The 26,490-nt window shown below is 44.3% G+C and overlaps 1 long non-coding RNA gene across 2 annotated transcripts in view; it reads right to left on the bottom strand.

The window, feature by feature from the left end:
- The window catches only part of LOC149286422 (uncharacterized), a 54,307-nt gene extending 29,300 nt beyond the window's left edge, over window positions 1-25,007 (bottom strand). The window contains exons 1-3 of one of the 2 annotated variants that reach the window (XR_016277612.1): window positions 24,920-25,007; window positions 12,616-12,743; window positions 5,100-5,229 (exon numbers count right to left, since the gene is read on the bottom strand). This is a non-coding gene — a long non-coding RNA (uncharacterized LOC149286422). Of the gene's footprint in view, window positions 1-5,099; window positions 5,230-12,615; window positions 12,744-13,798; window positions 13,879-24,919 lie in introns of those variants that run through there. The other variant, XR_016277611.1, reaches the window with a different exon arrangement.
- Between the last annotated feature and the right edge of the window lie 1,483 nt (window positions 25,008-26,490).

The following is a 26,490-nucleotide window of genomic DNA, read 5'->3' as shown; positions in this document are numbered from 1 at the left end:
ATATCATCACGATCCACAGCAGCTGGCTGGGGAGCAAAAAATTATTAATAACAATAATATTAAAAAAAAAAACCTGTGGCAGAATAAAGTTGTCTTGTTATTTCCATTTTCATATCAATGCTCCCTCCTGGGTACCAACCATATTGCTATTTCTCTCCAGATACTCTAGCTTGCAAAAAGTATGAGAAGAGTACCCTCTGCTGGTATAAATTCTACAATATCAAACATGGACAAACCAGGTGAAATTATTGGCTAACATGCTGAGCTTGGGAAAGCTGCTAGTTCAACTGCAGCTCCTCAAATCCTCCAGCTAGTAAAGCCATATATTGGCCTGTTACAGACTGCCAAAATAAAGCTGCTTCGGGTCTCTTTGGAGGCATGCTATTTAAATGATGCATGCATCCTAAGAATCCGGAAGCTGCACCAAAGCTGAACTCCAATGCTTAGGAATGGAGTGTGGCTTTGGCGCGAGCATCCTAAGAATCCAGAAGCTGCACCAAAGCTGCACTCCGGTGCTTAGGAATGGAGTGTGGCTTTGGCGCGACCTCCGGACTCTTAGGACCCATGCATCATTTAAATAGCATACCTCCAAAGAGACCCCAAGCAGCTTTATTTGGGCAGTCTGTAACAGGCCATTGTAGTGCCTCCAAAGAGCAACTTTTCCAAATGATTCTGAGAGCTGTAGACCCCAAAAGTAATTTTGCAAGCAGATGTGTCAGATGTGTTATGGGTGAGCTGACCATGCATGAAGCCAGGAGGGCTCAGGTGAGGAAGCTGTGGTCTTCCAGATGTTTGACTTCACCTCCCATCAGCCCCATGTGCAATTATCAGATGAAATGGGAGCTGCAGTCCAACAACTTCTGAAAGATCATGACTTCTCCCCTCTACTAATAGGTTTTCCCTTTTCCTTGGGGCTTGCACAAAACATTTAGCTGCCTAGGACAGAGTGGAAAACACACCCAGCTCCCAAATCAAAGGCCTGTTCCAGACTGCCAAAATAAAGCTGCTTCGGGTCTCTTTGGAGGTATGCTATTTAAATGATGCGTGGGTCCTAAGAGTCTGGAGATCGCGCCAAAGCCACACTCCATTCCTAAGCACTGGAGGGCAGCTTTGGTGCAGCTTCTGGATTCTTAGGATGCATGCAGCATTTAAATAGCATATCTCCAAAGAGACCCGAAGCAGCTTTATTTTGGCAGTCTGTAACAGGCCAAAGTACACAGCATCTAGTCCTGACACATTACTTTAGAATTTGGGGCAAAAATCCCACAACTACATACATCTCCCTGACAGTAAAAATAAGTAACAAGTCAAGTAATTGTTTGGCTTTCCTTTCACGACCACCAAAAACAGCTGCCAGTTAACTTTGGACGATATCACACGACTGAAATTGGAAGAACAATCCAGTGTCATTCTGAAAGGAATCATGCGTATTGACGTTATTGCGTGAAAGGTTACCACGCGCGATCGCTGGCAGTCCGAATGCACTCCACAATCACGCATCAATCCACACTTAAGTAAATTTGGTGAACTAGCAAAGACACAAACCCTATTCCTAGGCAACATCGCACTCAGTGCTCTATTGTTTGATGTGATGTGCATGTCTCCTTTGGTCCAATCCGGAAGGGGGGTTTCCCATGAAGCCACGCTGCAATTCCGCTTCCATTTTGCTTCCACTTGTCCTTCAGCATTGCTGAGAAGGGGCTGCTGTCTGCTAATGAAGAGGCATGGACTGGGAGCTATTGGATAACCATTATATTCATGTTTTAACGTGACAAGAGTGAATATATGCGTGTTTTAACATGAATAGAGCATGTTCTTTCAACCATTCTATTGTAAATTGTGGGGTTCCTTGGTTCCTCTCTCTCTCTCTTGCCTAAATATGCTATGCTCCAGTCATCCAGAGTCTGACTGAGCATGCGCAAGGGTGCCAATTCGCAATTAAGAACCCACCGATGTGATGGCTTACTTTGCACAGAATCTGGGTCGCGTCCGGGGAGGCCATTACAGCAAATTTAAGGTGTGATAAGTAATCATGTAATTGTGTGAATTAATAATTAATAATAATTTGTTTTATTTATATACCGCTATTCCAAAGCAGTGAACAGCAAGTAAGCTAATTAGCCCCCAACAGTCTGGGTACTCATTTTAGCTCCCTCCTCGGAAGGATGCAAGCCTGAGTCGAGCTTGGGCCCTTTTGCTGGTCTTGAACTCGCAACCTTGTGGTCTTGAGTGAATGGCTGCAGTACAGGCATTGAACCACTGCGCTTCCCTTTCGAAATTGAGAGCCTCCCGTCCAGTTTGATAAACTCCTTTGTCTAATAGTAGACCAGCCCTGGATGTATCCACACTGCAGAATTAATGCGGTTTGACACCACTGTAACTGCCGTGACTCAATGCTATGGGGTTCTGGGATTTGTAGCTTTGTGAGATATTTAGTCTTCATGGTCAGAAAGCTCTGGTGTCCCAACAAATGACAAATCCTAGGCTTCCATAGAATGGAGCCATGACACTTAAAGTGGTGCCAAACTGCATTAATTCTGCAGTACGGCAGCAGCAGTCCAGACAAGAGCTTGTTGCTGCAGAAATTTTGACAATGCTAAAGGTGTCACGAAAAAGGTAGATTCCAAAGAGGGAATTTGGACTCTGGAGACCAAGGCTCAGCCATAGAAATCCATTGGGCTATCTTGGGCAAGTTACATACTCTCAGCCCCAGAGGAAGACAATGGCAAATGCTCTCTGAACAAATCTTGCCAAGAAAACTCCATGGCATGTTCACCTTACGGTACCCATAAGTCAGGCATGACTTAAAGGCACACAACAACCAACGATGAGGCACTGTGAATTCTAAATGCTCTCCCCGAAACTGTAAATCCTGGGTTCCACAGAATGGAACCACAGCAATAAAAGTGGAAACATAGCAGTACACTGTATATACTCATGTATAAGTCTAGAAATTTGAGTCAAAAAACTGACCCCAAAAACCTAGATCGGCTTATCCATGCATCAATGTAAGTCCTGTACTTTAACTATTATACTTATTTGTACTTTAACTATGATAAAAAAGGGGAACAATCCCCTGAAAGGCAAGAGAATAATCTGTCCTGGAAGTACTGAACCCCCTTTTATTTTCTCATCATCCAGCTTTTATGTGAGCACAAACAGTGATGTCTGCTGGGATTTTGTAAGTTCTTTGGCATTGTTTTCCTTTGCTTCATCATCTAGATATTTTGTTATATGCCTCTAGGTTTTACCCTTGACTTATCCACAGGTCTATTATTAATCTATTATTCTGGCTACAAAACCTGTCCTCGACTTATACATGAGGTTGACTTAGAATCATAGAATAGAATCATAGAATCATAGAATCGTAGAGTTGGAAGAGACCACTAGGGCCATCCAGTCCAACCCCATTCTGCCATGCAGGAAATCCAATTCAAAGCATCCCTGACAGATGGCCATCCAGCCTCTGTTTAAAGACCTCCAAGGAAGGAGACTCTATCACCCTCCGAGGGAGTGCATTCCACTGTCGAACAGCCCTTACTGTCAGGAAGTTCCTCCTAATGTTCAGGTGGAATCTCTTTTCCTGTAGCTTGCATCCATTGTTCCAGGTCCTGTTCTCTGGAGCAGCAGAAAACAAGCTTGCTCCCTCTTCAATATGACATCCTTTCAAATATTTAAACAGGGCTATCATATCACCTCTTAACCTTCTTTTCTCCAGGCTAAACATCCCCAGCTCCCTAAGTCGTTCCTCATAGGGCATGGTTTCCAGACCCTTCACCATTTTTGTCGCCCTCCTTTGGACACGCTCCAGTTTCTCAATGTCCTTTCTGAATTGTGGCGCCCACTTATAGTGGGACAGTGTGAATGGGCCCCTGCTTTGGCACTGTAGCCTTTGGCAACTTACATCCGACACTCCTTTGGCACCGCAATTCATTCACCTCTACAAAGTGCTGCTTTTCATACCAGATTTTGTCATGCTTTTCATTATTACATAAATTTTGTTAAGTTTGGTTTTGGTCCACAGTACATCACGCCTCAGAGACAGTGCCAATGTATCTTCAGTCAATGTAAGGCTGTCTCTGTCACTTTATATGATGCACTGCATGGTCCTGCAAAATAATATGTGACGCTGTATAGATCAGTCACCTTGATGTGGGTCTGCTGGCTTCCTGCACAATAGAAGTGGGGAAAAAGCTGAGAATGGCCTGTTACAGACAGCCAAAATAAAGCTGCTTCGAGTCACAGTGGAGGTATGGTGTTTCAATGATGCATGCGTCCTAAGAGTCCAGAAGTCGCACCAAAGCCACGCTCCAGCCTGGACTCTTAGGACGCATGCATCATTGAAACACCATACCTCCACTGTGACTCAAAGCAGCTTTATTTTGGCTGTCTGTAACAGGCCAATAAACCCTTGGAGAATTCTGAGTCCCAAATTACAAATCCCAGGATTCCAAAGGAAAGAGCCGGGACAGATAGAGATATATAAAAGTGCTATAACTGCGCAATGTGGAATGTTGTTGTGTGCCTTCAAGTCGTTTCCAACTTATGGCAACCCTAAAGAAACCGTATCACGGGGTTTTCAAGGGCTGCGAGTGTGCGACACATACCAGTTCACCAAGTAGGTTTCCATGGCTGAGCGGGGAATCGAACCCAGGCCACCTTAAGCTGTATGGAAAATGTAGGGTATGAATAAAAGAATCCAGCAGAATGACCTGAAGAGTGACCATACACATTATCAAAGGCCCCACAAAAACCAACAGTAGCATGATATCATGGTCAGGAAAAAAAAAACCAGGCTTGGAAGATGAGTAGGAGAGTGATCACAGCTCCTTCATCTCAGCTCTTCCCCAGTTGCACAGCCTAAGAAGTGGCTGAGCTCAGAAACTATGGCCCCATACAGACAGGGCAAAATAAAGCTGCTTCAGCTTTAAAATCTTTTCTGCTGCACAACAAGTGACCTTTCGTGTCTCTAAGAAAATCAAGAGGATATTGCATGCAAATTTTAGCCTTCATTAACATTCTCATTCTGTCCAAGTCACATTAATAATTGCTCTGAAGCCAGGGGGGGAAATGATGTTGATGTTGGTTGGGATTTGTACCTTGAGTTCTCATTGTTTGGTTCAGTCTTCTGAGTTTTCCCTTAAGGAGACGCCACCGACTTACTCCAAGATTCCACTTTCTTTACACATGTGAGTGGGCTGAATTGAAAGTCGATTCATGCTTGCCTCCCTAAAAAGTAAAAATACAAAATATGTGGCTAAATTGTTAATTCAGGACCTCTAGATCTAGAACTGATAGTCTATTTCAGATGTGAAATATGGGCCTGTTACAGACTGCCAAAATAAAGCTGCTTCAAGTCTCTTTGGAGGTATGCTGTTTAAATGATGCATGAGTCCTAAGAGTCCGGAGGTCGCGCCAAAGCCACACTCCATTCCTAAGCACTGGAGTGCAGCTTTGGTGCAGCTTCCGGATTCTTAGGGTGCATGCATCATTTAAACAGCATACCTCCAAAGAGACCCCAAGCAGCTTTATTTTGGCAGTCTGTAACAGGCCATGATGTATTTATTTGGGCTGCCATTCCACAATCCCACACTCTTGGCTCAGTTGATGTTCTACCCTCCCACAGTTCACAAATGAAAATTGGGACATGTGTGGCAAACTACTTCAGAGCGGGGTCAGGATGGCAAAAGTTATTAGTAAGGGAGAACGTGAGAAGAGGCGGCAGCAGTTTGCTTTTGCCATAGACTACAACCAAGAGCAAAGTTTTGTTCCCTCTCTTCTCCCCTGATAAGTTTAACTGAGTACAAACTAGTTTTGCACTTTGAATTCAGTTTATTGCATCTCTGCTGAGGACAAAGGGGGAAAGCGGGTAGAGGAGAGAGACTCCAGGACATTTTAAAAGCAGCTGGGAAAGCAGGAGACAAGGGTTGATCAGGGTTTTCCCTGCCGAATCAGGACAGCTGGAGTGTATGCCTCAGTCTTAGCTAAACTGGGGCCTCATTCCCACTTACAAATAAAGCGGTCTGCGATCCGGATCGATGGATCGGTTCAACAGCGGATTGTCGTTCACACTACCTTTGTACTGATCGAATCTTCGCCTTACAAAATCACCCTCTTCATGTTCACATTTGTCAACGAATCTCTCCAAAATGGATTCTATTCCACGGCTGGTTTCCCCCCCCCCCCCCATCATAGACTCATAGAATCATAGAGTTGGAAAAGACCCCAAGGGCCATCCAATCCAACCCCATTCTGCCATGCAGGAACTCTTAATCAAAACATCCCCAACAGATGACCATCCAGCCTCTGCTTAAAAACCTCCAAAGAAGGAGAGTCCTCCACTTTCCGAGGGAGCGTCTTCCACTGTCAAACAGCTCTTACTTTCAGGAAGTTCCTCCTAATCTTGAGATGGAATCTCTTATCTTGTAGCTTGTATCCATTGCTCCATCTCCTATTCTCTGGAGCAGCAGAAAACAAGCTTGCTATCTCCTCAATATGACATCCCTTCAAATACTTAAACAGAGCTATCATATCACCTCTTAACTTTCTCTTCTCCAGGCTAAACATCCCCACTCCCCTAGGTCATTCCTCATAGGGCATGGTTTACCAATCCTTCACCATTTTAGTCACCCTCCTTTGGACATGCTTGTTTCTAAACATCATTTTGGAATAGTAGTGCCCAGAACTGGATACAGTATTCCAGGTGGGGCCCTGACCAAAGCAGAATCATGGCAATCTATGGACTCTACATCTATGTACTCCCATCTAGGCAATCTATGGACTCTACATCTGTGTACTCCCATCTAAGTAATCTATGGACTCTATGTACTCCCATCTAGGCAATCTATAGACTCTACATCTATGTACTCCCAACAAGGCAATCTATGGACTCTACATCTGTGTACTCCCATCTAAGTAATCTATGGACTCTATGTACTCCCATCTAAGCAATCTATAGACTCTACATCTATGTACTCCCAACAAGGCAATCTATGGACTCTACATCTGTGTACTCCCATCTAAGTAATCTATGGACTCTATGTACTCCCATCTAGGCAATCTATAGACTCTACATCTATGTACTCCCAACAAGGCAATCTATGGACTCTACATCTGTGTACTCCCATCTAAGTAATCTATGGACTCTATGTACTCCCATCTAAGCAATCTATGGACTCTACATCTATGTACTCCCATCTAGGCAATCTATGGACTCTACATCTATGTACTCCCATCTAGGCAATCTATGGACTCTACATCTATGTACTCCCATCTAAGCAATCTATGGACTCTACATCTATGTACTCCCATCAAGGCAATCTATGGACTCTACATCTATGTACTCCCATCTAGGCAATCTATGGACTCTACATCTGTGTACTCCCATCTAAGTAATCTATGGACTCTATGTACTCCCATCTAGGCAATCTATAGACTCTACATCTATGTACTCCCAACAAGGCAATCTATGGACTCTACATCTGTGTACTCCCATCTAAGTAATCTATGGACTCTATGTACTCCCATCTAAGCAATCTATAGACTCTACATCTATGTACTCCCAACAAGGCAATCTATGGACTCTACATCTGTGTACTCCCATCTAAGTAATCTATGGACTCTATGTACTCCCATCTAGGCAATCTATAGACTCTACATCTATGTACTCCCAACAAGGCAATCTATGGACTCTACATCTGTGTACTCCCATCTAAGTAATCTATGGACTCTATGTACTCCCATCTAAGCAATCTATGGACTCTACATCTATGTACTCCCATCTAGGCAATCTATGGACTCTACATCTATGTACTCCCATCTAGGCAATCTATGGACTCTACATCTATGTACTCCCATCTAAGCAATCTATGGACTCTACATCTATGTACTCCCATCAAGGCAATCTATGGATTCTACATCTATGTACTCCCATCTAGGCAATCTATGGACTCTATGTACTCCCATCTAAGCAATCTATGGACTCTACATCTATGTACTCCCATCAAGGCAATCTATGGACTCTACATCTATGTACTCCCATCTAGGCAATCTATGGACTCTACATCTATGTACTCCCATCTAAGCAATCTATGGACTCTACATCTATGTACTCCCATCTAGGCAATCTATGGACTCTACATCTATGTACTCCCATCTAGGCAATCTATGGACTCTATGTACTCCCATCTAAGCAATCTATGGACTCTACATCTATGTACTCCCATCTAGGCAATCTATGGACTCTACATCTATGTACTCCCATCTAGGCAATCTATGGACTCTACATCTATGTACTCCCATCTAGGCAATCTATGGACTCTACATCTATGTACTCCCATCTAAGCAATCTATGGACTCTACATCTATGTATTCCCATCAAGGCAATCTATGGACTCTACATCTATGTACTCCCATCTAGGCAATCTATGGACTCTATGTACTCCCATTTAGGCAATCTATGGACTCTACATCTATGTATTCCCATCAAGGCAATCTATGGACTCTACATCTATGTACTCCCATCTTGGCAATCTATGGACTCTACATCTATGTACTCCCATCTAGGCAATCTATGGACTCTACATCTATGTACTCCCATCAAGGCAATCTATGGATTCTATATCTATGTACGCCCAACAAGGCAATCTATGGACTCTATGTACTCCCATCTTGGCAATCTATGGACTCTACATCTATGTATTCCCATCAAGGCAATCTATGGACTCTACATCTATGTACTCTCATCAAGGCAATCTATGGACTCTACATCTATGTACTCCCATCTAGGCAATCTATGGACTCTATGTACTCCCATCTTGGCAATCTATGGACTCTACATCTATGTATTCCCATCAAGGCAATCTATGGACTCTACATCTATGCACTCTCAACAAGGCAATCTATGGACTCTACATCTATGTACTCCCATCTAGGCAATCTATGGACTCTACATCTATGTATTCCCATCAAGGCAATCTATGGACTCTACGTCTATGTACTTCCATTGCCGCCCACATTCAGTGACATCACAGGGAACCGATTCAGATCTGCATCTCGTTCGTGCCAGCGCTGAATCGACGTTCATGAAGACAGTCCACACCAGATGTGGGGATTTGGCCCTGCATCATGTAAATGGTGTGCACCCACACAGACAAGCCCAAATTTTCATGTATGGCAAGTGGGATTCTTATTTGCCCTCATTTCCCCCCCCCCTCCTCCAATAGCTACACTCCTGCCTCAATGGAGGGGGGAAATCCCTATCTCTGGCTTGAATAACTGGGTCCTGAATTAGTCTCCTTTCCACCGCAAGATAGGAGCTTATTTAGAAAGAAAAATATGGCACAAAGTTCTAAATTTATGAATGGTATTCAAATGGATGAGAACGACATCTCCCCCAAATGATAATAAAACTTAATGGCCTAAATCTAATTGCTAGTCTTAACTAGATTAGTCCCATTGAATCAATGGGTAAATGGGATTTACTTAGATGTTGATTTATTGTTCCACAATTTATTCCATGGGTCTCCTCTAACTGCAATTAGCAAATGGATTTAGGCTGAAATCTCCTAATGCAGCTGATTGGGATCAGGACCCCTTTCTTCCAAAATGAAATACTTTGGACAACACATATCTTAAACTTATGCATCTGAGGAAGTAGGCTTAGGTCTATGAAAGCGCATGCTGCCAACTTCTTTCAGTTAGTCTCAAAGGTGCTACAAGAGCTCTCTACATATTAATTATGACATTCCTTACTACTACAATGTGATCACTAGTCCAAGCAGGTTTTATAAAGTATAAGGCAAATTTCTGATTGATCTGTCTGCTAATGGACAGTAGTTCAGATATTATTATTTATTATTATTATAGTTTATTTACATAGCGCTGTAGATAGTTTGCAGAAAAAGGGAGAGAACATCAGAATGACATGCTTTGGACTACTACTGTTTTAATCCCAGGCAGCATGACAACCATACTCCTTCCTCCACATTCACTAGGGGTCACAGGACCCCCATGAGTGTGGAAAAACCACATATAACAAAAACATTATGTTTTTACCTAAGAGAACGCCTCTCTAGGAATCTCTAGGTCCTCCAAGTAGAACTCTGTGGTCAACATCTGCCAGACATTGGCCATCACATTGCGCTAGAGGAGCTACAAATGGCTAGTGGAGTGTTCTCTCTCTGAATCTCTAGGTCCTCCAGGGCAACTCTGTGGTCAACATCTGCCAGACACTGACCATAGAATTGTGTTGGAGGAGTTACAAATACCTAGTGGAGGGTCCTCTCTAGGAATCTCTAGGTCCTCCAGGGCAACTCTATGGTCAACGTCCGACAGACACTGACCATAGAATTGTGCCAGAGGAGCTACAAAGGCCTAGTAGAGTATTCTCTCTAGAAATCTCTAGGTCCTCCAGGGCAACTCTATGGTCAACGTCCGACAGACACTGACCATAGAATTGTGCCAGAGGAGCTACAAAGGCCTAGTAGAGTATTCTCTCTAGAAATCTCTAGGTCCTCCAGGGCAACTCTATGGTCAACGTCCGACAGACACTGACCATAGAATTGTGCCAGAGGAGCTACAAAGGCCTAGTAGAGTATTCTCTCTAGAAATCTCTAGGTCCTCCAGGGCAACTCTATGGTCAACGTCCGACAGACACTGACCATAGAATTGTGCCAGAGGAGCTACAAAGGCCTAGTAGAGTATTCTCTCTAGAAATCTCTAGGTCCTCCAGGGCAACTCTATGGTCAACGTCCGACAGACACTGACCATAGAATTGTGCCAGAGGAGCTACAAAGGCCTAGTAGAGTATTCTCTCTAGAAATCTCTAGGTCCTCCAGGGCAACTCTGTGGTCAATGTCCGACAGACACTGACCATAGAATTGTGCCAGAGGAGCTACAAAGGCCTAGTAGAGTATTCTCTCTAGAAATCTCTAGGTCCTCCAGGGCAACTCTGGTCAACGTCCGACAGACACTGACCATAGAATTGTGCCAGAGGAGCTACAAAGGCCTAGTAGAGTATTCTCTCTAGAAATCTCTAGGTCCTCCAGGGCAACTCTGTGGTCAATGTCCGACAGACACTGACCATAGAATTGTGCCAGAGGAGCTACAAAGGCCTAGTAGAGTATTCTCTCTAGAAATCTCTAGGTCCTCCAGGGCAACTCTGGTCAACGTCCGACAGACACTGACCATAGAATTGTGCCAGAGGAGCTACAAAGGACTAGTAGAGTATTCTCTCTAGAAATCTCTAGGTCCTCCAGGGCAACTCTGGTCAACGTCCAACAGACACTGACCATAGAATTGTGCCAGAGGAGCTACAAAGGACTAGTAGAGTATTCTCTCTAGAAATCTCTAGGTCCTCCAGGGCAACTCTATGGTCAACGTCCGACAGACACTGACCATAGAATTGTGCCAGAGGAGCTACAAAGGCCTAGTAGAGTATTCTCTCTAGAAATCTCTAGGTCCTCCAGGGCAACTCTATGGTCAACGTCCGACAGACACTGACCATAGAATTGTGCCAGAGGAGCTACAAAGGCCTAGTAGAGTATTCTCTCTAGAAATCTCTAGGTCCTCCAGGGCAACTCTGGTCAACGTCCGACAGACACTGACCATAGAATTGTGCCAGAGGAGCTACAAAGGCCTAGTAGAGTATTCTCTCTAGAAATCTCTAGGTCCTCCAGGGCAACTCTGTGGTCAATGTCCGACAGACACTGACCATAGAATTGTGCCAGAGGAGCTACAAAGGCCTAGTAGAGTATTCTCTCTAGAAATCTCTAGGTCCTCCAGGGCAACTCTGGTCAACGTCCGACAGACACTGACCATAGAATTGTGCCAGAGGAGCTACAAAGGACTAGTAGAGTATTCTCTCTAGAAATCTCTAGGTCCTCCAGGGCAACTCTGGTCAACGTCCAACAGACACTGACCATAGAATTGTGCCAGAGGAGCTACAAAGGACTAGTAGAGTATTCTCTCTAGAAATCTCTAGGTCCTCCAGGGCAACTCTATGGTCAACGTCCGACAGACACTGACCATAGAATTGTGCCAGAGGAGCTACAAAGGCCTAGTAGAGTATTCTCTCTAGAAATCTCTAGGTCCTCCAGGGCAACTCTATGGTCAACGTCCGACAGACACTGACCATAGAATTGTGCCAGAGGAGCTACAAAGGCCTAGTAGAGTATTCTCTCTAGAAATCTCTAGGTCCTCCAGGGCAACTCTGTGGTCAACATCTGCCAGACACTGACCATAGAATTGTGTTGGAGGAGTTACAAATACCTAGTGGAGGGTCCTCTCTAGGAATCTCTAGGTCCTCCAGTGCGACTTAAAAATTGACCATAGAGTTGCGCTGGAGGACCTAAATATTCCTAGAGACCTAAATATTCCTAGAGATAATATATTAATAAAATTTGTGAATAATCAAATCCACAAAAGTCATAGCCGCAAATACGGAGGGACGAGTGTAAGGAACAGGATGCTGGATTAGATGGCTCCTTTCGACCAATCTAGCAATGGCTGCATCTACACGGCCAGAAATGATGCAGTTTGACACTGCTTTAACTGCTGCGTCACAATGCTATGGAATTCTGGGGACTAGTAGTTTTGTGATCTATTCAGCCTTGCCTGTCAGAGAGCTCTGTTGCCAATTCGATGGATGGATCCACGACGGTTCAAGCGGTGTCAAACTGCATTAATTCTGTAGTGCGGCATCAGCCCCAGACTCCTTTTTCACTCATCTCAAGGTCCGTGGCCTGCAAAAAGAGAGCAGAAGGTATTAATGAGCGAATAAGATCATATGGGGGATTGAATTTTTAAAGTTTTAAGGGCTTTCAAGCTCATGACCAAAGCTAAGGCCTGTTACAGACTGCCAAAATAAAGCTGCTTCGGGTCTCTTTGGAGATATGCTATTTAAATGACGCATGGGTCCTAAGAGTCCGGAGGTTGCGCCAAAGCCACACTCCATTCCTAAGCACTGGAGTGCAGCTTCTGGATTCTTAGGGTGCATGCATCATTTAAACAGCATACCTCCAAAGAGACCCGAAGCAGCTTTATTTTGGCAATCTGTAACAGGCCTAACTTCCCAAATGCATGCCTTCGTTTCTTGCTACACCTCACAGCAGCTACCTTTTACATTAGAAACCCTGTTTCCTCATCCTTTTTTGCACTTTCCCTTCTTTTCTTTCTTTCTTTGCAAAACGCGCTGACCTAATTCTGCATTGCAGAACTGCATTACATTTCAGAGGTACGTTTCACCTCTGATTGTTACCCGATTCAAACCTTCCAATACAACGTGTTTCTATTCTGGCATTTCTCATCAGGACAAGCATTAAGAGGCTGCATTTCCCTGAAAGGCCTCGATGACTAGAGCTTGACTCACCCAGGGCCTGATGTGCAATGAAAAGAGCCATTGTGGAGCAATAGCCTCATTTGCAGCATCATGTCATCCCTGATAAACTTTAGCTCAGGACATCAAGAAAGCCTTATCCGAGGCTGAACATTTTGTGCCAAGAGGTTTATGAGCTCTCCTTTCCTCCAGAGGAAAGGTGGTTTTCATAGAATCATAGAATCATAGAATCGTAGAGTTGGAAGAGACCACTAGGGCCATCCAGTCCAACCCCATTCTGCCATGCAGGAAATCCAATTCAAAGCATCCCTGACAGATGGCCATCCAGCCTCTGTTTAAAGACCTCCAAGGAAGGAGACTCTATCACCTTCCGAGGAAGTGCATTCCACTGCCGAACAGCCCTTACTGTTCTCCTTTTGTTTGTTTTAAAGCGGCTTCTACGTAGGGCATTTTTCTCCTTACTTAGCAATCAATGTGGTCACTCAGATTTTCATGTCAAGTCCAGATGATATCACCGACAAACTGTTGTATTCGGCTTTCATTCGGCCGCCGTTTCATTCTGTATTCAAAAAAAAGAAAGATTCAACTATTCTCAATAGGTTGTTGAATGTTCGCAAGGATGAGTAAAGAATGGAAACGAGAGAAGAATTGGAGAAAGAAGGTTACGGATGTAATTGGTATGTATACAGACAACTCTGGGACAGATTAAAAATTAGAGGGAATGGAGACAAAAAGGCAGGGTTTGAGCCACTGTTACATTCTGATGACAATCATTTAATAGGAAAAATGGATAAGATTTTATTAAAGACAGAAATGGAAGAGGAGGCCGTGAACAAATGGGCACAGAATGTGGGACAGACTGTACAACTGGAACAAAGAGTGTGGACTAGAGGAGTAAGATTTACACTGAGTTCTGACTTGAGATACAATTTCTATAAGATGTTTCATAGATGGCACTTGACTCCAGAAAAGCTATCTAGGATGTCGAAAAGGATCCTCCAATGAATGCTGGAAATGCGCAGATAACGTGGGATCCTTTTGCCATATCTGGAGAGCTTGCAAGAAAGCTAAGAAAGCCACAACTCGTAACGTAATGCAAGAAGGTTTGAAAAGAAAACTGCAACGGAGACCAGAATTAACACCTTTTAAATATAACTGAAGAAGAAATAGAGAAAGACCAGGAAAAAACTATATTGGATATGATAACAGAGGCTGGATGGCCATCTGTCAGGGATGCTTTGAATTGGATTTCCTGCATGGCAGAATGGGGTTGGACTGGATGGCCCTAGTGGTCTCTTCCAACTCTATGATTCTATGATTCTATGATTCTATGATTCTAACAGTGGCGGATATGTGCTAGACATTGGGGAAAAACCAAAGTATACCAACACAAGAAGAATAGATATTGAAAAACGTGACTTAATGGAGATGGACAAATTAACAAGAGTAATAAAAGATAGGTACAGTGCTGTGTAAATTTACAGTGGCCTGTTACAGACTGCCAAAATAAAGCTGCTTGGGGTCTCTCTTTGGAGGTATGCTGTTTAAATGATGCATGCATCCCAAGAATCCAGAAGCTGCACCAAAGCTGCACTCCAGTGCTTAGGAATGGAGTGTGGCTTTGGCGCAACCTCTGGACTCTTAGGACCCATGCGTCATTTAAATAGCATACCTCCAAAGAGACCCGAAGCAGCTTTGGCGCGACCTCCGGACTCTTAGGACCCATGCGTCATTTAAATAGCATACCTCCAAAGACACCCGAAGCAGCTTTGGCGCGACCTCCGGACTCTTAGGACCCAGGCATCATTTAAATAGCATACCTCCAAAGAGACCCGAAGCAGCTTTGGCGCGACCTCCGGACTCTTAGGACCCATGCGTCATTTAAATAGCATACCTCCAAAGAGACCCGAAGCAGCTTTGGCGCGACCTCCGGACTCTTAGGACCCAGGCATCATTTAAATAGCATACCTCCAAAGAGACCCGAAGCAGCTTTGGCGCGACCTCCGGACTCTTAGGACCCATGCATCATTTAAATAGCATACCTCCAAAGAGACCCGAAGCAGCTTTGGCGCGACCTCCGGACTCTTAGGACCCATGCATCATTTAAATAGCATACCTCCAAAGAGACCCGAAGCAGCTTTGGCGCGACCTCCAGACTCTTAGGACCCATGCATCATTTAAATAGCATACCTCCAAAGAGACCCGAAGCAGCTTTGGCGCGACCTCCGGACTCTTAGGACCCATGCATCATTTAAATAGCATACCTCCAAAGAGACCCGAAGCAGCTTTGGCGCGACCTCCGGACTCTTAGGACCCATGCATCATTTAAATAGCATACCTCCAAAGAGACCCGAAGCCGCTTTATTTTGGCAGTCTGTAACAGGCCAGTGTTTTAAAGTTTAATAATAATAATAATAATAATCCAAAAGATTCCCAAATCCCAAACGCTTCTGGTCCCAAGCATTTTCGGATAAGGGAGACTCAACCTGCATTTTGTTTTGACTTGTATTGTAAGACCCTTTCAGTCCCATTTTTTCTTTTGGGGGGGGGGGGGGGAACCTGGGATATAAATCAAATAAATAACAAAAATAAGTCACCTTCCAAACGCAACATGGAACAGGACACTTCACAGAGTAACCCAGTCAATCTATACTGCGGTAAACTGTGTGCGAAAATAGTTTACGCACAAGCGTGTGAAAATGTTGGTTGCATTTCTGACTGATGGTGCTCACTCTGTGGCTCTATATCTTCTGGGCAGCCACTGTAGTAGTAGCACTACTGTGACTACTAAGTTGTTGTTGTTGTTGTTCTTGATGAAGATATTGAACAGAAAACTCCTCTAGGGCTGGAGGATGATGACAGCAACAGCTAAAGCATAATGAATTTTTTTTCCCAGCTCAGCAAGTATAGAATTGACCTGTCAAGGCAAATTACAGCGCATTGCAAAAACTCTTCTCTATGCTCAACCTGCCGAGTTGCCTGTCTCCTAACACTCCCTCTGCCCCCATTCCTTGGTTTGGCATGCTCACACTTGCCTATATCTCGGGTGCCAGTAATTATCTAGCATCCTTTCTTCGAAAACATATACAGAGAGAAAAAAAACAATATTAGAAAGGAGGCAGCCAGAAACAAGAAAGGTGGATTATTTTTTTAGTAGCACTGATCAAAAGAAGCAAAAGAAAGTCCAGGATGAAAACAGGATACATGCCCTCCGAAATCTCAGTGGTTCCCAAACTTTGGTCCTCCAGGTGTTTTGAATCTCATCTCCCAGAAGCCCCAGCCAGCTGAACTCCATCCAAGGGTATTAAAAGAACTGGCAAAGGTAATATCGGAGGCATTGGCAATAATCTTTGAGAACTCCTGGAGAACAGGAGAAGTCCCAGCAGACTGGAGGAGGGCAAACGTTGTCCCCATCTTCAACAAGGGGAAGAAAGAGGATCCCAACAATCATCGTCCAGTTAGTCCAGGAAAGATCCTGGAGCAGATCATTAAAAAGAGAGTCTGTGAACATCTAGAAAGCAATGCCATAATCACAAAAAGTCAACACGGGTTTCAGAGAAAGAAGTCATGCCAGACAAATCTAATCTCTTTCTTTGGCCTGTTACAGACAGGCCAAAATAAAGCTGCTTCGAGTCACTTTGGAGGTATGGTATTTCAATGATGCATGCGTCCTAAGAGTCCAAAAGCTGCACCAAAGCCACACTCCAGTTCTAAGGATTGGAGTGCAGCTTTGGTGTAGCTTCCAGACTCTTAGAACTCATGCATCATTGAAATACCATACCTCCAAAGTGACTCGAAGCAGCTTTATTTTGGCCTGTCTGTAACAGGCCTTAGATAAAATTACCAGCTTGGTCGATGAGAGGAATGCTGTGGATGTAGTGTATCTTGATTTCAGTAAGGCCTTTGACAAGGTTTCCCATGACATTATTGCAAACAAGCTTGTAAAATGTGGGATAGACAAGTTAACTGTTACATGGATTTGTAATTGGTTGACCAGCCGAACCCAAAGGTTGCTCCACAATGGCTCCTTTTCATCCTGGAGAGAAGTGACCAGTGGGTGCCACAAGGGCCTGTCCTGGGCCCAGTGCTATTCAACATCTTTGTCAATGACAAAGACTCCAGAGAACAGGACCTGGAGCAATGGATGCAAACTGCAGGAAAAGAGATTCCACCTCAACATTAGGAGGATCTTCCTGACAGTAAGGGCTGTTCGACAGTGGAACAAACTCCCTCGGAGTGTAGCGGAGTTTCCTTCTTTGGAGGTCTTTAAGCAGAGGCTGGATGGCCATCTGTCTGGTATGCTTCGATTGGGATTTCCTGCATGGCAGGGGTTGGACTGGATGGCCCTTGTGGTCTCTTCCAGCTCTTCGATTCTATGATTCTATGAGCTTGGTCAGGAATTCTGGAGGACCAAAGTTTGGGAACCACTGGCTTAGGTGCACTTTTGGTGTATTCAGTCTGGAGATCCAGGTCTTGGCAGTAGCCAGGCTGCATTTGAACAGTTAAAGCTAGTTTTTTGAGGTGCGCCCATTCCTTGAGACGTCAGATATGTGAACAGCGACATATGCTTTGGTGGGATTACTGTGACACACTCTCCATGGGCTGCTTTTGGAAGCTGTTCAGAAACTGTAGCGGGTCCAAATGTCTGCAACCAGGCTGCCAACGGTGTATGGCTATCCTGAGCTTCCATCTTTAACCTCCCATCGGCCTTGTGTTTGGAGTAGCACCAAATGGTGGAGACTAAGGCCTGTTACAGACAGCCAAAATAAAGCTGCTTCGAGTCACTTTGGAGGTATGGTATTTCAATGATGCATGAGTCCTAAGAGTCTGGAAGCTTCACCAAAGCTGCACTCTAGTCCTTAGGACTGGAGCGTGGCTTTGGTGCGGCTTTTGGACTCTTAGGATACATGCATCATTGAAATACCATACCTCCAAAGTGACTCGAAGCAGCTTTATTTTGGCTGTCTGTAACAGGCCTAAGTGCCACTTTAATTTCCCGCTATGCCCCTGACACTGCATCACCCTAGGGGTTCCTTGCAAATACCGATGATGCCACCTGGCACTACTGCTACTACAAGTTACCACTATTGCCAGGTAGGAGAAATATCATACGCAGAGCAGGTCTAGATACGGAGGAAGGAGGAGTGAAGACTGGAGGAAGGAATATCAACAAACACCATACTATTAGCAGAAAACATAAAATACTTGAAACAATGACTAAACAAAGACAGAAAAGAAAGTACTAAGGCAGGCTTGTTGAACATCAAGGAAACAAAAATAGTGACGATGGAGGAGCTACAAGAATAGATGATGAAGAAATTGAAATAGGTAAAGATTCCCCATATCTTGGATCAATCGTTGAGCAGACTGGCAATTGCAGTCAAGAAATCAGGAGACAACCAAGATTGGGAAGAGCAGCTATGGAAGACTAGGACTAGGAGGCTTATGGCATTGGTTATTAAATTGATTTACCTCTATCTATCTGGTTTAAAGCTGAATTCTGGCAGCATCATGATCTTATCACAGATGTTTTTTGCTGCCGAATCTGCCGCCCGAATACAGCCTGGGTCCATACCTGCTTCCAGAGCCACTTTGCAGGCCATTTTCTTAAGTCAGAAAACAGCAGGATCCAAAAAGAGTGGCTCTGGAAGTAGGGATGGACCCAGACTGTGCGGCAAAAATCATCTAATAAGATCAGGATGGTGCCCGAGTTCAGCTTTAAACTGGACAGAGATAAATTGATTTAATAACCAATGCGATAAGGTTCAGTCTAGATCTTAAACTGCAATTAAAACTAAAACGAATAGCAAAGTTTGGATCGTCCAAGCCATTGTCTTTCCCATCGTCATGTAGAGATGTACTGACAGTGAAGAAAGGTGATAGAAAGAAAATCAATTCATTTGAGATGCGGTGCTAGAAAAGAGCACTGAGCATACCGTGGATGGCCAAAAAGACAAACAAAGGGATCTTAGAGCAGACCAAGCCTGAACTCTCCCTGGGAGCCAAGATGAATAAATTGAGGTTGTCATATTTTGGCTACATCATGAGAAGACCCTAGAAAAGACAATCACTCCCTCGGAGGGTGATAGAGTCTCCTTCCTTGGAGGTCTTTAAACAGAGGCTGGATGGCCATCTGTCAGGGATGCTTTGATTTGGATTTCCTGCATGGCAGAATGGGGTTGGACTGGATGGCCCTAGTGGTCTCTTCCAACTCTATGATTCTATGATTCTATGAAGGAGTCATTCAGGATCTGGACAGAGCATTTTAGGACAGGAGATCTTGGAGGCGTCTCATTCACAGGGTGGCCATGTGTCAAACCCGATTCAAAGGCAGCGAACAACAACAACAACAACAACAAAGGAGAAAGGGCCTACTAAGACGCACTTTGTCCAAGTCTCCTTCATCTTCTGCCCTCATACAAGAAATATTATATATGCCTAGCTGTGAGGAAATAGCATTGTAACGTTTCTGCACCGAAACTTTCAGAAGAGTGTTTTGGAGTGATTTTAGAAGACGAAAGCATGGACGATGAAAAATGATGCCCACCACAAAGACTGTACTATGTGTGTGCTGTGCTACGATAGATTTGTCAGACTGATCTATCAGTGGCCATGTCGAAGTCTTTGCTTGTTTAAAACAACAACAACAAACAGAAGAGTAGCACCGACCTGTAAAGAGTACATAGCTCTTCCGTCCTTTTTAAAAGATGCTGATAAGAAAAAATGCATGAAAGAAGCACAGCGATCTGGGTTCTGGGAAGATTATGTATGGAGGAAGGTGCCATGTGGACTTCCTACAAAACGTGAGTACACGACCCATTAGCAGTTTAATATTAGCTGCCGCTGCCCTTCCATACTAAGAGGCTGTGGTCCCATACAGACTGCCCAAATAGAGCTGCTTCGGGTCACTTTGGAGGTATGCTGTTTCAATGATGCATGTGTCCTAAGAGTCCGGAAGCTGCATCAAAGCTACACTCCAGTCATTAGCACTGAATCGTGACATTGGTGCAGTTTCCGGACTCTTAGGACGCATGCATCATTTAAACAGCATACCTCCAAAGTGACCCGAAGCAGCTTTATTTTGGCCTGTCTGTATGGGGCCTGTGTTTTTGTACCAAATGAAGTTTTTACTTAGTAAACACTTGGAACTGACCTGCAGAAAGCATTATAGATATCCAGCCTGGATACCAAGTCTGAGAGTGAATCCTGACTAAGGGCTTGTCTACGTGTAAGTTTACGATGCGATTTGGTGCGCATTTTGCCATTCGCCTTTATGGCTGTCTTCACTTTCCTATACAAATTGGTATCCGTTTGGATCTATTCACTCTCCTTCTGCCAAAAATGTGCAACCATTTTGGAAGCAGACGGATAGCACCATGTGCAATAATGCATAGCGTATATACTCGACTATGAGTCGACCTCATGTACTGTATAAGTCGAGGGCAGGTTTTGGGGCCAGAATGAGGGATTTTGATATGACCTGTGGATAAGTCGAGGGTAAAACTTAGGGGCATGTAACAAAGGATCTAAAGGATGAAGGAAAAGAGAACAATGCCAAAGATTCTAGCATGCATAACTGTTTGTGCTCACACTTAAAGATTGGATGTATGACCGAATACAGGAGGGTCAGTGCTTCCAGGACAGATTTTACTCTTGCCTTTCACCAAGGGATGGTTCATTCTTTTATAAGAGCTAAAGTGCAGCACTTACATTGACCCATAGATAAGTCGATTCAGGTTTTCTGGGTCGATTTTTTGACTAACATTTCTAGGCTTATACTTCAACATAGTCCTGTGAAAAACGCAACGCCTTTTCCCGCTGAGTTTAAGGAGTTTTTCTGGGGGGGTAGGGGCTGCAAAAAAAGCCCAGTCTCCTGAAGATCGCATGTGGCCAGATCATCTTCTATTCAACTGGAATGAGGAGTATTTTAAATGTATTGTAACCCCTAAAAAGACAAGAATGGGCCCAAACAGACAGGTCAAAACCAAGCTGCTTCGGGTCACTTTGGAGGTACGGTGTTTAAATGTCACACATCTTAAGAGGCCAGAAGCTGCACCAAAGCTGCGCTTTAGTCCTTAGTCCATGACTTTGGCATTGCTTTTGGCCTCTTAGGACGCATGAAAACAGCATACCTCCAAAGTGACCCGAAGCAGCTTTATTTTGGCCTGTCTGTTCAGGCCCAAATTCCCTTATTTTTGTTCCAGTTCCATTTTGGAGATCCGTACACCCAGGAATATTTTCGGCCAGCTCCTAATACCATTGGATGCTTTTTTCTACAGGCTCCCTGGGTCGGTTTATTTTAACCCAGTATAAAATTGGAAAGGACAGGAACCAAAGCTGGGACTTTTCTCTGTCAGTCCGGATACGCCTTGAGGTCACCCAAACTTTCAAACAGCACATGCAAACTGGAAGAGGAGCAGGAGGTTCGGAGATTACGGCTAACAAAGGCAGCCGCTGGAGCAGCTGCTCTTTGGAAAGGAAAGAACTCCTGCATTAAAAAAGGACAAGGAAAGCGTGCCCCCCTCCGTCTCCCCACCTTAGCCCAGTGAAACAATTAAGCTTCTCTGCAGGGATGGCACTGTGCAGATTTTCCAGCAGGAGGGCTGGTGTCTGAAGGAGAGGAATGAATTATACTGATTTGGTGTCCCTGCCTTGCTTGCAATTCTGAATCACATCGCCCTGATGCGTGTCTGATGAATAAATCGTGGTCTTAGGCAATCTCCTTGGTTTAGAAAATAATCAAATTTGAAATAATGGTGTGGCGGGGGAGAGAGAGAGAGAGAGAAAGAGGTTGGAAAGCTGGGGAATGTCCCCCTCTCAACCTCCCTCCGTCTCCGGCTAGCCGCTAGTTGCTGCGACCCAAGATTTTTGTGCAGAGGAAAGGTGGGGTTTTTTTGTTTTTAATGTGGGTTTTATAGCAAAAGAGCTTTGTAACTGCATTTCCTGGAATCAGAATCCTTTATAACTCAAGGTGATTTTAAAGAAAAAGAGACGAGGTATTGAACATTTTAGGAATTAAAAACACAAGGCATGATCCAAACAGAGAGGCCTGTTACAGACTGCCAAAATAAAGCTGCTTCGGGTCTCTTTGGAGGTATGCTATTTAAATGATGCATGGGTCCGAAGAGTCCGGAGGTCGCGCCAAAGCCACACTCCATTCCTAAGCACTGGAGTGCAGCTTTGGTGCAGCTTCCAGATTCTTCGGATGCATGCATCATTTAAATAGCATACCTCCAAAGAGACCCGAAGCAGCTTTATTTTGGCAGTCTGTAACAGGCCAGAGTGTGGTGTTAGAGTAAAGCTTTAGGATCTTTGTGCAACTTTAGCCATAAAGGCAAGCAAACCTAAAGGGATATTGTGATGTCCAGCCAGGACTGCTTAAATCTCCCTCTGCATTTCCTTTCGTGTTGGTTCAGGCCATAGAATATTTTAGTGTAGGAAAATTCATTGTATTAGTTGTGGCAGGAGCTGTAGGATCCCCTGCACTTTTCCAGGTCTGGATTGCCCTTTCCCAGCAAGCTCTGTTTTAGCTAGAGGCTTTTTAGTTTGGAGCAGTCTTTGCTGTGAGCTGGCAGAGAGCTGTCTTTTGGTGGCAAATAGGCCCAGGCAGCCGGAAAGGGCATTTCTTACATGTTAGCCAAATCAGTTACCAGGTACTAGTTAGCCAATTCAGGCCTGTTACAGACTGCCAAAATAAAGCTGTTTGGGGTCTCTTTGGAAGTATGCTATTTAAATGATGCATGGGTCCGAAGAGTCCGGAGGTCGCGCCAAAGCTGCTTGGGGTCTCTTTGGAGGTATGCTATGTAAATGATGCATGGGTCCGAAGAGTCCGGAGGTTGTGCCAAAGCCACACTCCATTCCTAAGCACTGGAGTGCAGCTTTGGTGCAGCTTCCGGATTCTTAGGACGCATGCATCATTTAAACAGCATACCTCCAAAGAGACCCCAAGCAGCTTTATTTTGGCAGTCTGTAACAGGCCTCAGTTACCAAGAACAAGTTAGCCGATTTAGTTACCAAGAACAAGTTAGCCAAATTAGTTACCAGCATCAAAGAAGACAAAGAGATCAGGAGCTGAAAGACCCTGCACCAGCTCCATTGAGAGAGGAGATCAAACCAAGATCAGACCCAGAAAGATGAGACCCTGAAGATTGCTGGGGCCTGTTACAGACTGCCAAAATAAAGCTGCTTGGGGTCTCTCTTGAGGTATGCTATTTAAATGATGCATGGGTCCTAAGAGTCCGGAGGTCGCGCCAAAGCCACACTCCATTCCTAAGCACTGGAGTGCAGCTTTGGTGCAGCTTCCGGATTCTTAGGATGCATGCATCATTTAAACAGCATACCTCCAAAGAGACCCCAAGCAGCTTTATTTTGGCAGTCTGTAACAGGCCTGAAAGTCTGTAAAGTATCTTTTATCTAGAGCTGGGGAGGAGAAAACTCTTTTTGTTCTTTAAATTAAACTTCCCCCTTTTTGAACTTTACATTCAGCATCAGAGCGTTTTGGGGTAGAAGAGTATGATTTCACCAGGGTACCGGCGTTGCACGCCCAAACCTGCCACCACCTTTAGCTGAGTGTGTCTTCACAGATATGGAAAAAGCCATTTTGAAATTTCCCCCAAATTCCGCTATCTTTAGAATCGCAGCTACTTTAACAAAAAGACTCAGCATAGCGTAGTGGATTGGGTGGTGAGATAGGAATCTATGGCTTTGTTTGCATGGGCCCAACAAAATGTCCTTCCCCCTTTTCTCACAGTGAGTACACTTGTCCCTCCACATTTGCGGTTTTGACTTTTGTGGATTTGGTTATTTGAGGTTTTGATTAATATGTTCTTTCTAAGAATCGCTAGGTCCTCCAGCGCAGTTCTGCCAGAAATTGATCACAGAGTTGTGCTGGAAAATCTAGAATCTCCTAGAGAAAACACTTCTCTAGGCATTTGTAGGTCCTCCAAGATGATTCTATCATCAACTTGTGGCAGATGTTGACCCCTAGAGTTGCACTGGAGGACCTGGAGATGCCTAGCGAGGTGTTCTTTTGGGTAAAAAGAACAGTATTCTTTTATTTGTGGTTCTTCCACATTCACAGGGGTCCTTCGCCCCTAACTCCAGTAAATGTGGAGGGACCACTGGACAACGCAGGGCCTTATCCCTGGTTCTGGTGCAAACTGTCTGAATGACACCAAGCCAATTCAGCACCGATATATACCCCCCCTTTAAAACATTTTTTTAAACCCTTCCTTTTCCTGGAAGATCTGGAGCCCTCCGTTGCAATGCCAGGTGGCTGTTTACAATGCATCCCACTGTGCTGCCCAGTGCCATCACCAATGCAACAAGTCACACGCTCAAGGTGCCCATCCATATGATTGATAATGGGCACCTCATTCTGACCTCAGAGCAAGCAACTTGCTGCAGTGGCAGAGATGCCAGGTGGCACAGCGGGACCTACATGCAACCAGCCGCCCAGCGTTGCAATGGACAAGCAACAAGGCAACGTCAAGGCAACTCCTGGGCCAGAATATTTTGGCCCGTGCAGACTTGACCCCACCGCAAGACTAGGGTTTGAATCCTCACTTGGCTACACAAACCCACCTTGGACAAGTCACAGTCTCTCTGCCTCTGAGGAAGGCAAACCTCCTTTGGAGACATCTATCCCAGTGACAGGGTTGTCATAAATCGGAATCCACTGAAAAAGGAACACAACAAACAAATTTTAGTAATCTGAAGAAGCAAGCCCACAATGTAGTTGTCAAAGCTCTTGGTGTTTATCACACAGAGGTTTTTGCAGCTCAGATCTGGGGCGACTCCTGGTTCAGCTATGCGAATTCACGTTATAACGTGAATGTTTTATCACACCTGGTTGCCCTTCCGAATCGAGGGGGAATCAAATTCAAGGCAAGTCATGTGATGCGAATTCAAGCAAAACGGAGTGAGTGCAAATTTTATTACCACACCAGTGGTATTCAGTGATTTGCGCATGCTCAGTGGGGGTCTGAATGCATCGTGATCTTTTACATTTCCGGGGTGAAAAGGGGCGCAAGTTCTTGTTCCCTGTTTCGCGTAATTGCGTGAATATTTGCCTCGTGATTTCTGTGTTTTCTTCATCCCCCTTTTTTGTTTTCCCTTCCATTTCAGCAATTTCAACACACAGATAGATGGACAGATGGACGGATGGACGGATAGATAGATAGATATTCATATATGTATATTCACAGTCACGCACATACACACACATATATATATATTCCCCAAAAATGAGTTGCCCTGAAAGTGAAAGGACCACCGGAAGGAAATGGGGGGAATTGCAGCGCCGCATCATGGGAAATTTGCAACCGGGGCGTTTGCGGTGGTGTACCAGAGCAGAAGCAAAGTTGCATTCCACACCAGACCAATTCGGAGTGAAATCGAAGTGAGGTTGGAAGTGATTTCTGTGCATCCGCTTGTTACCGATTTCACCAAAACGAGGGGTCACTTTGGAATCACTGCTTCAGTGCCACAGAAGGAGCCCCCATAGAAAGGAATCGCGTGTGATAACACATCACGTTATCGCATGAATTTGCATTGTTGGACCCGCAGTGATGTTGGATCTGAGCTGCAAAAACCTCCGTGTGATAAGGCTCTTTGTTGCATTGGTTTTCAAGACTAAAGATGCATATAAATACTGGCATTTCGCCTTCAGATATTTGAGCCTGGGGTGAAAATTATTATTATTGTTATTATTATTATTGTTTCCAGCTATAGAATTTTGGAAATGAACAACAAAACAACAATGCACTTTGTATTTGATATTTTGAATATTATTATTTTCTAGGATACTTAAATGTAGAATATACATATTGTAGTAAACAAATTAGAGATCACAATGAGAGAAAGACTTGCATGCATCAGAAAATGAACTGTAGGTATGGAAGCAAATGAATGCTATATGTGAAACTGTATTAGTTCAATGTCAAGAAAAGGTTTGGTAACATTTTAAGGCATTGAAATTTACTCTAACTCAGTGCTAGAGAATCCTGGGAATTGTAGTATCTACTTCTCTCTGACAGAGAAGGCTAAATGTCTCAGAAAACTACAATTCCCAGGATTCCCTAGCACTGAGCCAGGACACTTAAAGCGGTCTCAAACTGGATTATTTCTGCAGTGTGTTTGGGACCTAAAAAGTT

The sequence above is a fragment of the Sceloporus occidentalis genome, unplaced genomic scaffold, assembly GCF_023333645.1.
Source record: "Sceloporus occidentalis isolate IW3139 unplaced genomic scaffold, rSceOcc1.0.p SCAF_69, whole genome shotgun sequence".
Classification (NCBI taxonomy): domain Eukaryota; kingdom Metazoa; phylum Chordata; class Lepidosauria; order Squamata; family Phrynosomatidae; genus Sceloporus; species Sceloporus occidentalis.
The sequence above is the reverse complement of the archived record's forward strand: the minus strand, read 5'-3'. Positions and strand labels throughout refer to the sequence as shown.